Source organism: Geotrypetes seraphini, chromosome 6 (genome assembly GCF_902459505.1).
Source record: "Geotrypetes seraphini chromosome 6, aGeoSer1.1, whole genome shotgun sequence".
Classification (NCBI taxonomy): Eukaryota; Metazoa; Chordata; class Amphibia; order Gymnophiona; family Dermophiidae; genus Geotrypetes; species Geotrypetes seraphini.
In genome coordinates this window covers 80,624,759-80,640,213 of record NC_047089.1, presented here as the reverse complement: position 1 = coordinate 80,640,213, position 15,455 = coordinate 80,624,759, and the positions used below count along the sequence as shown (strand labels likewise).

The 15,455-nt window shown below is 42.4% G+C and overlaps 1 protein-coding gene across 1 annotated transcript in view; it reads right to left on the bottom strand.

Annotated features, from left to right (window-relative positions):
- Positions 1-15,455, bottom strand: part of PCDH9 (protocadherin 9) — a 2,276,722-nt gene that overhangs the window by 1,862,433 nt on the left and 398,834 nt on the right. The window lies entirely within an intron of this gene.

The window sequence follows — 15,455 nt, the reverse complement described above, 5'->3', positions numbered from 1 at the left end:
AGCAATAGGCACATTTACCAATTTGAATTTTGATGATACTTACCCATTAGATCAGTGGTCTCAAACTCACGGCCCGGGGGCCACATGCGGCCCGCCAGGTACTATTTTGAGGCCCTCGGTATGTTTATCATAATCACAAAAGTAAAATAAAAGTTTCTTGATCATAGGTCTCTTTACCTATAAATGACAATATTATTATTAAGACTTGGCCAAAAGGAAAGATTTATAAACTATGAAGAGATTTACCTCATGCAAAATTGTTATTTCTTTAATAAGACATTAACTATTTTTTCTGCGGCCCTCCAAGTACCTACAAATCCAAAATGTGGCCCTGCAAAAGGTTTGAGTTTGAGACCACTGCATTAGATGGTCCACATTACCCATGTGCCTGATATTTAAAGGGAAATATCCAGGTAACTATATTATCTGGATATTTCCCTTAGCCATGTCTATCTATTGATTTTCAGCAGCAATATCCAGACAGTGGAACTAAGGGGTGGAAATTCATGAATGGGTACTAACCACATTAGTGTGTGCTAAATGTCAAAGATGTCCATTATATTCCTACTAGTGTTTAAGCCCATTACACTAATGGGTGCTAGAGTAGATGTCTGTATGTCTGTTTTTTGTTTTTTTTTAATTTGTCTCTCTCTCTCCCTGGACGGTATCTGTCATTCTTTCTGTCTGTGGCTCTTCCTGGTCCCCTGTCTGTGCGCCTTTCTTTCTGTCTGTCTCCCTGGCCCCCCTGCTTGCCAAAGCAGCCCCCTTTCCCTCTCCCCCTGTTGTGCAATGCCTGCCTGCTTCGTGGCCCCCCTTCTGTTCCTCCCCCGATTGCTGTCTGCCCCAGCACACCTCTCCCCCCAAAGCAGCCCCCTTTCCCTCTCCCCCTGGCCCCCGGTTGTGCCATGCCTGCCTGCTCCGTGGCCTCCTTCTGTTCCCCCCCATGATTACTGTCTGCCCCCAGCACAACTCTCCCCCCAAAGCAGCCCCCCTTTCCCCCTGTTGTGCAATGCCTGCCTGTTCCGTGCCCCCCTTCTATTCCTCCCCCCATGATTGCTGTCTGCTCCCAGCACAACCATCCCCCCAAAGCAGTCCCCTTTCCCTCTCCCCCCTGTTGTGCAATGCCTTCCTGCTTCGTGGCCCCCCTTCTGTTCCTCCCCCCGATTGCTGTCTGCCCCAATACACCCCTCCCCCCAAAGTAGCCCCCTTCCGCTCTCCCTCTGGCCCCCTGTTGTGCCATGCCTGCCTGCTCCGTGGCCTCCTTCTGTTTCCCCCACCCCCCATGATTGCTGTCTGCACTCAGCACAACCCTCCCACCAAAAAAGCCCCCTTTCCTGTCTGCTCCATAGCCCTTCTTTTTTCGCTTCCCCTCTCGTTCTTACCCTCCCTCCATCCATCCATCCATGGTTCCTGCCGCCGCTGCCGCTCCTGTTTCTGTTCAAAGCGGCCTGCTGAGGTTCGCGGCTGGCTGTAGCGAACCTCGCAGGCCGCTCTCCATATGGTAGCATGTTCCCTCTGACGCGATCGCGTCAGAGGGAACGTGCTCCATGTGGAGAGCAGTCTGCGAGGTTCGCTACAGCCGGCTGTGAATCTCAGCAGGCCGCTTCAAACAGGAGCGGCAGCGGTTGATGTGGGAGGGGGGAGTCGTCGACGTGTTCCCTACTGGACACTGCTGCCGCCAGCGCTGCTTCGCACCGCCTTCATCCTGCCATTTGGTGCGCCAAGCTGGCGCAGGCACTTAAGCCACCGAATACAGCCATGGACGGACACAGCACATGTCAGGTACCCACAGCCTCCTAAGTGCGCATGCGCGCTTAGAGAATTATTATTATAGATGTGCATCTTTAGTGTTTAGAGTGAAGAATTCTCCATAGACCAGTGGTCTCCAACACACAGCCTGCAGCTCCGGAGGTCCATTTTTACATCCCCATAACTGATAGCTGAAAACTAAATTTGCTCACTGGAGGGATGCAACACCATTGGGAGATAGAAAGAGAAAAGGTCCTGTGAAGCTCCACTGGGCCGCATATTTGCACGCAGGCGCATCACTAGCCCCCTCTTTTACTAAGGCGCGCTAGTCGATTAAGTGTTTGCTAAACGCTAATGCGTCCATAAAATATAATAGACACTTTAGCATTTATTGCGTGCTAATATTTAGTGTGCGCTAAATCGGCTAGCACGCCTTAGTAAAAGGACCCCTAAGTGTGTTCATTCTGCTGCCCCTCAATATCTCTCTTCTCTTCTCACTCTTTATACACCTCCCAGAGAACTCCATTCCTCAGATAAGCTGCTTTTAGCTGTACCTTTCTCTTCCACTGCCAATTCCAGACTTTGTTCCTTTCATCTAGCTGCCCCCTATGCTTGGAATAAATTACCCAAGTTTGTCCGCCAAGCCCCTTCCTTTACCTTGTTTAAAAGCAGACTGAAAACCCACCTTTTTGATAAAGCTTTCAATCCATAACCCTGCTCCCCACTGCCCACCACCCAGCCAGCAGATTAACCATTCCCCTTAACTATATCCATGACATCCTGTTTGACTTGTCTGTTTATATTGCAAACTCTTTCGAGCAGGGACTGTCTTTTTTGTGACTCTGTACAGCACTGTGTACATCTGGTCGCACTATAGAAGCAATTAATAGTAGTAGTAGTAGTGTGAAGTATTGAGCTGAGATTGTGATGTCATAATGCCTCATTCCACCAATAAGAGCCAACCTCATCAGTGATGTCACAATGGTTTGATTGTCCTGTACTTCCCTCTGCCCTCCAACCTAGCCAGCAGATTAACCATTCCCATTAACTGTATCCATGACTTGTCTTGTCTGTTTAGATTGTAAGCTCTTTCGAGCAGGGACTGTCTTCTTTGTGACTCTGTACAGTGCTGCGTATGTCTGGTAGCACTATAGAAATAATTAATAATAGTAATAGTAGTAAGTGGCACATGCAACCCATATACAGAACCTTTTCTATACCTGCATCCCAACTCTGCTGCGTCTTTTAGGTGAGCAAATTCAATTTTTAAGCCACCGGCAATGCAGAATCAAAATTAGTATTCAAAATTACATATGTAAATCTAAAATATTTTGGTGGCTCCCAGTCAACTTTGCAGCCCTTTACATGAAAAAGGTTGGAGACCACTGTTATAGACCAGTGTTTCTCAACCTTTTCAAGCCAAGTACCCCCTAAGCCTAACAAATATCAACTGAGTACCCCCGGCCAAACTCTGCCCCAGACCCATCCAAACTCCACCCTTGACTCCACCCCATAATAATAATAATAATAATAATTGTAATGCATTTCTTCCATTTCTCAAATACACACAATATAATCTTATTAATATATAATGGTAACCACAAAATTAAAAAAAAAACCCACAAAGTACACTGTATGCAGAGAAAATGTTAATTATCATTTATATTTGGGGGGTCAAAGATGTTAAGGCAGATGACTTTAAAATATGCAGTGTCACCTCAGTAACAACTATAGAAAAATAGACAAATATAGTGCAAAATATAGACAGCAGATAGAAATTCTCAAAACTGAAATTTTGATCACTAAATTGAAAATAAAATAATTTTTCCTACCTTTGTTGTCTGGTGATTTCATGAGTCTCTGGTTGCACTTCCTTCTGACTGTGCATCCAATATTTCTTTCTTTCTTTCTTATCCAACATTACTTTCACAATCCATCCTCATCCTCTTTGGATCCAGGTCTCTATCTCTTTTCACTCCGCTTACCCTCCACAGATCCAGTGTCAGTTCTTTGTATCTACCACCACCTTTGTTCCAGGTCTCCCTCTCTTTCCCTCCTCTGTTATGATCTTCCATCTCTCTGTTGTTCCTCAGGGTCTCTCCCCCTCTGTCTGCACTTCCCATAGTCTAGCATCTGCCTCCAGTCTTTCCCATTTGGTCCAGGCCTTTCTCTCTCTGTCTTTCCTCTACTTTCCCCCCCAGGTCTTTCTCTGCCTCTCTCTCTCTCTCCTTTCTCCCTCCCTCCCTCCTTCCTATGTACTCCTCACTGCCTTCCATCCTTTGTCCCATCCTCTTCCCCAAAGCCTGCCTGTCTGCCTCCCTCCATCCCTGCCACGCCAAAGCTTGGCTTACCCGCTACCAATTCTTCCTCCCCCCGGTCCGCTGCCAAAGCCAGCCTGCCTGCCTCCCTCTCTCCCTGCTGCGCCGAAGCCTGACCTACCTGCTGCCAATTTTTCCCCCTCCCTCTGGGTCCGCTGCTACTCGCCGCCTGCTGTTGCAGCAAATCCAAGGGAAGGACCAGGCGCATACAGTGATTGCATGCCACCAGCCCACAAGCCTTCCCCTGACATCAATTCTGTTGTCAGAGAGAAGGCCCTGGCCAGCCAAGCAGCAATTGGCTGGCTCGGACCTTCTCTCCGATGTCAGAATTGACATCGGGGGAAGGCTTGTGGGTCGGCGGTGTGCAATCGCTGCACGTGCCTGACCCTTCCCTTCCTGCAGTTGCAGTGGCGGGTGGTGGTGGTGGCAGTAGAGGGCGGCGGTCAGCTCACATACTTACGAGTGGCACTCGTAAATACCACACATTGAGAAACCCTGTTATAGACCATCTCAGCACTATCTGGATATTATTGGGTGTGCAGAGCTAGAAATTCAATGATCCAGTTAGTAACACTATTCTGTCACCAGATAACTGTCCAGAAAAAGTTTGGGAAATAAAAAAAAGCTGTCCATATTTTATCTAGCTAGTTATTTGAATAGCAGACTGAAAATCTGTGCTATATGGATAATAATGCTGGTCACCACAGATGTTCAGTGCTGGCCACAAACCAGATATCAGTACTGAATATCTGGATTTATTTCAGCAACAATGGTGAAAGTCTAAAAATTACACCAATCGCTGAGGCTAAATAGCTGCTGGAATATTTCTTGCAACAGTTTTCTCAGCTTAACTTCTTAGTTAACCTCAATATTCCTTTCCTTTTAACAGAATGACAGAGAAAACTTTTTCTACTTTTAAGTCAAGTTCATATTTCATTTGACGTTTAACTTGACACATGGGTGAGATTTGTACAGATTTGATGTTTCATAGTGAAGCCACAGAACATTTGGTTGTGGCACTTCTAAGCCCATGCAGCGCGGGTTTTGTATGTGCCCTTTAAATGTAGCCACCAGCCTAGAAAAAAAGTTGAATACTGATGCTTTAAACAGTTACATGTAAATGAAGCTGGTATGATTAATGAGCAATATATCACAAGGGATTTAGAACAGATAACAGTGAAAATGGAATGCATACTTGAATTCTTAAATTGTTCCTATGCCAAGACTAAACACAGTGAGAGCCTTTTACTAAAGCTTACTATGCTCTAATGGAATTAGCATACACTAATGGGGGGAATTCTATATATGGCACCGGACGTTAGGTGCTACTTCTATACCAAATTTTTGGCTTGGAAAAGCGTTCTAACCAATGTAGGATGCCAAGATGGGACAGAAATGGAAGATCCAGGTGAAAACACACTTAGTGCCAATTATAGAATAACACCTAACATTTTTTGTTCAGTTCTGCAAAAGGAGTATGGCCTTGGCAGAGGCAGTGTAGCTAGTGTTATTGAATAGTGCAGATTTGTGCCCAGCTTGCGCACTGCGATTTACATCTGGTTTCAATTGGTGTAACTCCTCACACACAAAGTTGATCACAAATCCCAATGCTGCATGGTATTCTATAAAGTGTGCAGATCCCAGAACATCAATTATAGAATACATTCAGCACCGATTGTTTTTGGTTTTGAATTTTGAGTGCCATTTATTGAATACAGCTCTAAGGCCCAGATTCTATAAAAGACACCTAATGTTAGATGCCTAGATCGGTGTGCCTAGCCATTCTAGGTGCTGACTTATCCCCTCTTTTACGAATGCATAGCATGGGTTTTTAGCGCCGGCAATGGCGGTAACTGCTCCGATGCTCATAGAATTCCTATGAGCGTCGGAGCAGTTACTGCCGCCGCCAGTGCTAAAACTCGCATTATGCATTCGTAAAAGAGGGGATTAATCATTTAAAAAGCTTGATCGATGTTGATAATTGGCAATTAGCACCTCATAATTGGCTTAAGTTTAAATTAATTGGTTGCTAGGAGCCTAACATGACAAACATCTACTATTTTCATCTAGGCGTCTACTTGAAAGTGGGTGTGGTTAAGGCAGATTGTGGGAGGATCATGAGTGTGTTTTGCGTTTAGTTGCCTAAATTGGACTTAGGCTCTGGTATTTAGGCCAAGAAAATCCTGACATTAATATGGTGAACCTAAGGTCTTGAGGCCTACCAGCGTCTAAGTCCAATTTAGACACCGCTAGATGTGATTCTGTAAATGGTGTGCCTAACTTAAGTTTGGCATGCGCTGTGTGCCACTTTCCTTGGCACCTATGTTTTAGGTGTTTAAAGAATTGGGGCCTAAATGCCAAGAGGACCATTGGCATAAAATGGGCTTCTTAGCATTTTGCACACACTCATTTTGTTAGCACTCACTAAGTTTTAGTAAAAGGGCCCCAATGCATTCTAAGAATTTTGAGTTCTAAGAGTAATATGCTGTGGCTACTATGTCGTCCACTTTAATGCACAGCAGTAAGGTCAACAAGCGATTCATTCTTTATTTGACACATTTAATATGCTTATGTCTAGCTTTTCAGAGCTGCATTCCCTTCATCAGGTTAATGCCAACATTTGAAAAGAACATGTCTCTTGAAAGCTGGTCATAAATATATTGTTAATTCAAGAAAAATGTGTTTCTCCAGGGTTGATTTAAAGCCAGATAGGCTGGCATAAATCTGAACTTTCTATAAATAATATCAAATTGGACCTCAAGTAGAAAAACAGTATAGCACCAGCCAAGCAATAACTTGATTTCACGAAAGGGTGGTCAGTTTCTCATGGTGCTTGCTGTATTTTGAGACAGGCAGTGTTCAGACATGAAAGTACAATAGATCACTTTTGCGTTCAAGTTCAATACAGCAGCAAATAGTATTAAAGATTTGGGTTTAGTTAAGTTCAGGTGCAAAAAGATGTAAAATTCAAAAATGGGATTTTTCTCTGCCTTTATAACAGGTCCATAGCTAAATTAAGGCATTCCAATTGTCCAATCAGTTAAATGAGGTAAATGCCTACTGCCAGGAAAACCCAATAAAAATTTGTGATTTATTTCAAATAATAATGGACACAGAGGATTCAGTCATGTGAAATAATTCCAGATTATATTTGGACATTTCCTTCAATTTTTGGACAGTGTTTCATTTCATACTTTTACTTTAATAAAAAAAAATGCCACATGTGTAGGAACATTTTAATGTGTAAAAATTACCTTTACATGCATTAATACTACTACTATTTATTATTTCTATAGCACAATCAGATGTATGCAGCATCAAAAGATGGTCCGTGCTCAAAAGAGCTTACAATCTAATTAGGATAACCAGGAAGTGATGTCAGAAGGAGCCGAGGCTGGCTTGAGCAGCAGGTCAAAGATGCTGCTCGCACCTGCAAACATTTCAAGGGGTATACGAGGGGGCTGAGAGGAGGAGAGATGCCAGCGCCCCCATGAAGATGGCGCCCAGGGTGCTCCTCCCTTCCCTCTCCCTGCCTCCCCTTATTACACCACTGGCTGTATGCCAGAAATTTGGATATAGTAGTACAAGAAAAAAAGTGCCAGAATGGTATTGACTTTAGTCCAAAGCATTACTTGGTGAATCGTGTGGAGAGAAGGAATATCCTCAAGTATCAAGAAATGCAGTCTAAGATTAAGAAAATGTGGACAGAAAGATACAGAAATAATTCCCATCACTTTGATTGCCACAAGTTTGATCAAAAAGAACTTCCAAGCACACATGGATAAACTGCCTATCCATATCACATCTTATGAACTCCAAAAAGAAGCTTTCTATGTCGAGTGTTAGCAGTAAATTTGAGAGACTGAGATCATAATCCGAATACCCTGGCTTAGGGGTGAAGTTCATTCCTCTCATAGTATGCAAAACTAACCTATTTATAAAAACTGCCTCGAGCCAATTTATTCCAATTGACAATTCCAGAACTCTATGTTGATCACATTGATGTCTAAATTAAACCCATTTCACCTCAGGATTTATTCCAGTTATTAGGAACTTACAGATTTTCGTAGAGCAAAAATACATTGGCCTGGATGAACTGGTATTTCTGGGTTATCATACCATCTGAACTTTGGGTAAACTAAGACAAATATATAAAAACTCTATCAATAGTATCACCTGTAACTTGTTTGTTGACTTTCATTTTCAGGGGTTTTAATACAAAAAAGTGTGAGTCTGATTCTATATAGGTGCCTAACTCAATAGGTACCTACACCCTGGCCACTTTGAGTAGACCCACCCTTGCCATCAGAAGCCAAGCAGTGTGAACACCAGGTGGGCAGCAGCAACATAGTGGAGCCACACACTGCACAGGAGAAGGCAATGGCAAATCATTCCTGTATTCTGCCATGAAACATCACAGGGTGGATTCCTCACTGTGCATGTTGCCATGAGTCAGTGGCCAACTCAGTGGCATAATCCATCCAAATCAGTAGGCACCTAGAAAAATGCTTGTCAATCAAATTTAGGCATCATTTAAAGAATCACACTTAGCAATGCTTAACTCAACCTAGGCACCAGTAGGTGTCATAATGTTAGGTGCCAGTATATTAGGCCAGGGTTTTCTTGGCCTAATTTACCAGTGCCTAACATCAACACTTATGGCAATCCACTCTGCCACTAACCACATCCACTTATCTGGTAGGTGCTCCTGATAAAATTAATGAGTCATACGATAGGTGGAAAAGTTCAGTTGTGGATTAGGAATTGGTTATCGAATAGGAAACAGAGGGTAGGGTTAAATGGTCATTTTTCTAAATGGAGAAGAGTAAACAGTGGAGTGCCACAGGGATCTGAACTGGGACCAGTGCTATTTAACTTATTTATAAATGATCTGGAAATTAGAATGACGAGTGAGGTGATTACATTTGCAGGTGACACTAAACTGTTTAAAGTTGTTTAAACGCATGTGGATTGTAAAAAATTGCAGGCAGATCTTAGGAAACTGGAAGACTGGGTTTCCAGGTGGCAGATGAAATTTAATGTGGACAAATGCAAAGTGATGCACATTGGGAAGAATAACCCAAATCACAGCTACCAGATGCTAAGTTCCACCCTGGGGGTTAACGCCAAAGAAAAGGATCTGGGTGTCATTGTAGACAATACGATGAAACCTTCTGCCCAATGTGTGGTGGCAGCCAAAAAGGCAAAGAAGATGCTAGGAATTATTAAAAAAGGGATGGTTAACAAGACAAAGAACTAAGAACGTTATAATTCCCCTGTATCACTCCATGGTGTGACCTCACCTGGAGTATTGCGCTCAATTATGGTTTCCTTATCTCAAGAAAGATATAGCGGCACTAGAAAAGGTTCAAAGAAGAGGGACCAAGATGATAAAAGGGATGGAAATCCTCTCATATGATGAAAGACTAAAATGGTTAGGGCTCTTCAGCTTGGAAAAGAGATGGCTAAGGGGAGATATGATTAAAGTCTATAAAATCCTGAGTGGAGTACAAGTGGATCGATTTTTCATTCTGTCAAAAATTAAAAAAACTAGGGGAAACTCAATGAAGTTACAGGGAAATACTTTTAAAACCAATAGGAGGAAATATTTTTTCACTCAGAGAATAGTTAAGCTCTGGAATACATTGCCAGAGGTTATGGTAAGAGCGGATAGCGTAGGTGGTTTTAAGAAGGGTTTGGACAATTTCCTGGAGGAAAAGTCCATAGTCTATTATTGAGAAAGACATGGGGGAAGCCACTGCTTGTCCTGGATCGGTAGCATGGAATTTTGCTACTCTTTGGGTTTTAGCCAGGCCACCATGAGAATGGGCTACTGGGCTTGATGGACTAAACTAAACTAAACCTTAAGTTTATATACCGCATCTTCTCCATAAAGACAGAGCTCAGCACGGTTTACAAGATCTTTAATATAAGGAAGGAAAAACATAATAAGAATTAGCGATTATAGAAAAACTGGATCCAAGATGGCGGAAGGGAAGGTCAGCTGAGCGGTTCGGTCCAGCCGTTCGTGCAATTTTTTCAGATTTCCCTTTGTCCGAGAGAAGAAAATTACCTTTTAGGATGTCGAAGAGGAGGGGCCGTAGTTCCGCTGGAGCCTCGTGGCAACCTGGCCCGGCCCAAATCAGCAACATCGACAAGCTCCTGTGCCGAATGCAGGGAATGTCAGTGGCGTCGGCAACCCCATTGGAGATGCCCTGTAGCGAGGCAGTGGCGATCTCCCCGGGACTTGAGATCACATTGAGCCCCGACGTAAGAGTGCTCCCCCTCTCCCTCAGACCACCAGTTCCCCGCGGGAGGAGGAGCAATCGGAAAGCGGTGTGATTCCTTTCATGGAGACTTTGGACATCGAACCGGGGAGTTTGGATTTGAACTTTCTACAGCTGCAAGAGAGTCCTTTGGAGCCTGAGGTGTTTGTTCAGAAGGGGACCTGTGAACGGGAGAACCGCCAAAAAGAGGAGAAGCCGACTGGTGAGGATGTTAAAATTCAACTTGAAAAATCTTTCCTAATATTAAAGAAACCTCAAGAGGTAACTCTGGACGCTATTTGGGATCTCATGGCTAACCTGGCCAAGTCAATTAAGCCCCAATTGGTACAACTGGAACAAAAAGTAAATATTCAAGAAGTTGATATTAAAAATCTTAAAACTGAATTACAAGAACTTAAAAAGTCTAATGTTACCTCTAAACAGATTACAGAAACATTGGTGAGAGATAATATAAATCTGAGAAGTAAAGTGGAGACTTTAGAAAATTTATCTCGTAATAATAACCTCAGATTGATTAACTTTCCCAGAGTTGCAACAACAACTCCTAGAGACATGTTAAAACGTTATTTGATTGAGGTCTTAGAGATTTCAGAGGAATTGTTGCCACCATTTACCCAGGTTTATTATTTGCCTATACGGAGAGAAAAAAAACAGCAAGCGGAAAAATTACAAGATGAGCAACAGCCAACTAATATTACAGTGTTACTGGAACGCTCAGATAGGGAAATGGCAGAACCGGCAACACTTCTCCTTACAGTGGCATTGGCACCAGACAAAAACTGGTTGCTTAGATTTTTCTTTAAAAATAAATTAAAAGAATTTCTTGGATACAGGATACAAATGTTTCCAGATCTGGCACGAGACACACAAAAACGTCGACGTGAATTTTTGACTTTAAAACCGGGTGTTACTTCTTTAGGGGCAACCTTTTTTCTTCGTCACCCATGTAAATGCGTGATACAGTATCAAATGCAAAAATAAGTTTTCTATGATCCTACCCAACTGACATCTTTCTTGACGGCTGCTCGCCTGAGAGCAGAGATAGAATGATTGCTCATTGTTTGAATTTGGACATTTTCCTTCAGTTGACCATGTTCCATGTTTTCTTTTTTTCATTGTCATTTATGTCTTTTTAAATAACTCGTTGAATCTAAACCTTGGATCCCATCATTATTGAGGACTTGAGTTGAAGTTAAGTTTTAATTTAATCTTGTTATTATGTTTGTTTATGGTATTACAATGTACATTTGCTTATTTACTTAACTCAACTTTTCTGTACAAGTGGATACTTGATAATATTTATATGAAAATCTGATAAATAAATTAATAAATAAAAAGAATTAGTGATTATAAAGAGGGTAGCGATCCAGTAAGGCTATTCTTATGTTCTTATGTTCTAGGTGCCTCAGTGTAGATGTCTACATGGTGTCTACCAAGTTAGGCGCCTATCCAAAAATGATTTTTTAAACTGGTTTTTAATCAGTTTTTAATGCCACATTATTGCCACTTTCGCTGGTGGCTTTATTCTCTGGCTGGACTCTTTTGAAAAACAGAGGCGATATAATATTGTGTTGGGCTCCTGAGGAAGGGTATTTCCTACCTGAAACTAAGCTTGGTAGAGCTTTTCTGACTATTCATTTGGAAAATGATATCCATATTGGACACACGCCCTGAATAGAACTGTGGAGCAAGAGAAAAGAACTGAGATAAGTACCGCTAACTGCACAAGTTGACAGCATTTAATCTTGTTAAGCAAGTCATGTTAAAATTTGTCACTGAAACACAGTCACTTTAAAATTGTATTTGTACTTTATTTTGATCACATAGGGCTCCTTTTACTAAGCTGCGTTAGCGTTTTTAGTGCTAAAGCTGTGCTATGCGGCTAGAACTAATGCCAGCTCAATATTGGTGTTAGCGTCTTGTGCACATGGCAATTTAGCGTGTGCTATTCCGTGCAATAATGCCTTAACGCGGCTTAGTAAAAGGAGCCCATAGTGTACAGCTATGATGGTGTGAAGTTCGGCAAAAAAGTCCAGGGTCCCGTTAGCTTATTGAACCACACTGAGAATACACTCGTGATTTCACATATTCGCAATTTTTTTTTTTTTTTTTTTTGGGGGGAAACAACCCATAGTTTAGTACATTCCCGTCTCTCTCCAGCCTTCCTCCCGGCATCCCGGCCTTACCAATAGGAAATGGCTGCCATGAGCTCCCGTCGTAGTCTCAAGAGACTACGGGAACTCACGGCAGTCATTTCCTATTGGCGATCTGCATGGGGCAGGAGCGTAGGAAGATCGCTCCTGCCCCAAAAGCCTGCTAGACCTCCAGGTAAGGCCAGGATGCTGGGGGGAAGGCGGAAGGGAGGAGGGGGTGGGTCAGAGCCGGACGAGACGATATTTGCGTTATTTTCTCAATTCGTGGTCCGGCTCTGCCCCTATCCCCTGCGAATACCGAGGGAGAAGTGTATAATTGATTTTGCTACCACTTTTCTGCTTTCCCAGATTTAGCTTGAGGAATTATTTAGGAGTATACTTTCAATTACCATGCCAATTAAACCAATTGAAAAACACTAAGGGGCTAATAATCGAAAGAGAAAAACGTCCAAAAACTGGCCTAAGTCGGCACTTCGACGATCATAAACAAAAGACATCCAAGTACCGATAATCAAAACGGGTTTTGGATGTGTTTACAAACGACCTAGGCCTTCCCAGTTCCCAGAGCTAAATGGGGCATTTCAGGAGGAGTGTCGAGGGTGGGATTTGGGCGGGACATGGGCCGTGCTAGACTTAGTCGTACTGAATGTATAACTGAAAGTTATACAACACAGCCTAGACGGAACTTGGACGTTGTGACTTAGGCCATTTAAAACATGGTCTAAGTCACAAAAACCTATGTAAAGTTACCAGAAAAGCACTGCAAACACATAGTACAGACCCCCACACACTACCCCAGTGATCACCCCACCCCCATAACAATCGTAATCACAACTTTAAATATCTGCCTCCAGAACATCAGCACCTGGCAGCCTGCCATAGGAAAGCCTACTAGAGCTGCACCAGGGGTGGGCAACTCCGGTCCTCAAGGGCCAGAATCCAATCGGGTTTTCAGGATTTCCCCATTGAATATGCATTTAAAGCAGTGAACGCAAATAGATCTCATGCATATTCATTGGGGAAATCCTGAAAACCTGATCGGTTTCTAGCCCTCGAGGACCAGAGTTGCCCATGTCTGAGCTGCACAGAGGCGGTTTAAGTCATCTTGGGAGTGGTTTAGGGACCTATGGAGAAGAGGACCCAGGCCCATAAGCCACTATAATCACTGCATTCATGGTTAAACATGTGCACTCCCCAAAAAAACCAAAAACCCTTTTGTACTGCCATATAATTGGCTCCTGCAGCCATAAGGGCTATTGGGGTTGTAGACAGGTGGGTATAGTACATTTTGGGGGACTCACCATGACCTATAAGGGAGCTGTAGTGAGATTTTTATGGGGTACCCTTTTTGTGAAGTTCACAGCAAGTACCTAAAGTACCCTACTATTCAGGTGTCATGTCTGGGTGTCCAGTCCATCACTTTGCTGACCCCTCCCACGTCCAACAGAGCTTATTCTAGGCGTTTTTGACTTGGACGAATATTTGGACAAAAATATGGTATACAGATGGACGATTTAACAGCTTGGACGATCAGACGGCTGGACATATAGTTAGACAATTTTTGGGAAAAAAAATACTTTGGTCGTATTTTTCAAAAATGTGTCCGACTTTGGACTTGCGACTTAGGCGAAAATGGAGTTAGACATTTTTTTCGATTATGCCGATTTAGCGCGTACTAGATGATAAGGTGCCCAATATATTCTATAGGCACCTTAGTATTTAGCTTGTGCTAAATCAGTTAGCATGCCTTAATAAAAGAACCCCTAAGTTAGGAGTTTAACTCAGGTGTGCCAATCTAGATGTCTACCAGCAGACGCCATTTATATAATCAGGACCTGTAAGCTTGGATTTATTTATCTGAAGATAAACTATGGTTAGTAATAAAACACAATGTATAAATGGCAGCATATTTTTAAAGTACAAAAGTTCTACTTCTTCCTGCCGCCAGGTAGTCTGTGGTAAACATTGATTCCACAGTAATTCCATATTGGTGGGACACAAAAAGCCGCAGGGCAGAAAAAAGTTTGCTAGTTATGACTCCTTGATGTTTTTCTTTCATTTTTTTGCAGACAGAAACCCGATCAAACTATTTTTGCTCATGTTCCCAGTCATTCCTGCTTTCTGTCAGAATGTACAGTCCAAAATAACTCGGGGCTCTTAAAATCTAGGCACAGTTTCTACACTGAATTGAGCTAAATCACAGAGTACTAATGAGTTTTTAAAAGATCATAAATTTATTCCCATAAAGCTCAATTCAGCACATTTAAAAAGGCCAGTTTCTGTTCCTCTTCTCTTTTGTATTTTGATATTAGATACCAATAAAGCTTTTGAACACACAAAAAAAGCCAAACTTTTTTTGACAAGCATTAAAAATTATTTCTACAAAGGAGGTATAATGGACTTAAAGGTGCAACTTATTTTTAAATTTTCATTGATTTCATACTAACAGCTAGAGTTACTAATGGACACTACTGCATTGACAGAGTGGGGCGTCAGCATATTTATCTCGATGGCCCGTGACCTGTGAGTGTAAGCGTATTTATCTCGCTGGCCCGCGCCATAAACCTTTAACGCAGCTTGATAAAAGGCAATGTAAGTCCCATTAATGGGACCTAGAGTAGTAATGTACATTAAATAGCATTAGTACATGTGAAAGCAGTGTCTCTCAAACTATGTGCCATAGCACAGTGGTGTGCCCCAAAGAGATTCTGGGGGTACCACAAGAGATTCCAGAATTTTACTTTATTAAAAAAAATTCCTGTTATAAGTATACACTAGAAGACATGACATGTATGTCACATACACAAGAGTCTATCGATGTTATGAGCATCTATGTGCATAAGGATTTCACCGCCCAAAGATGCATCATTCCTTGATGTGATTAGTCCTTGAAAACTAGCAGCAAGTAATTTTATTTTTATTTTTTATGCAGTAGTTAATCCTAACTT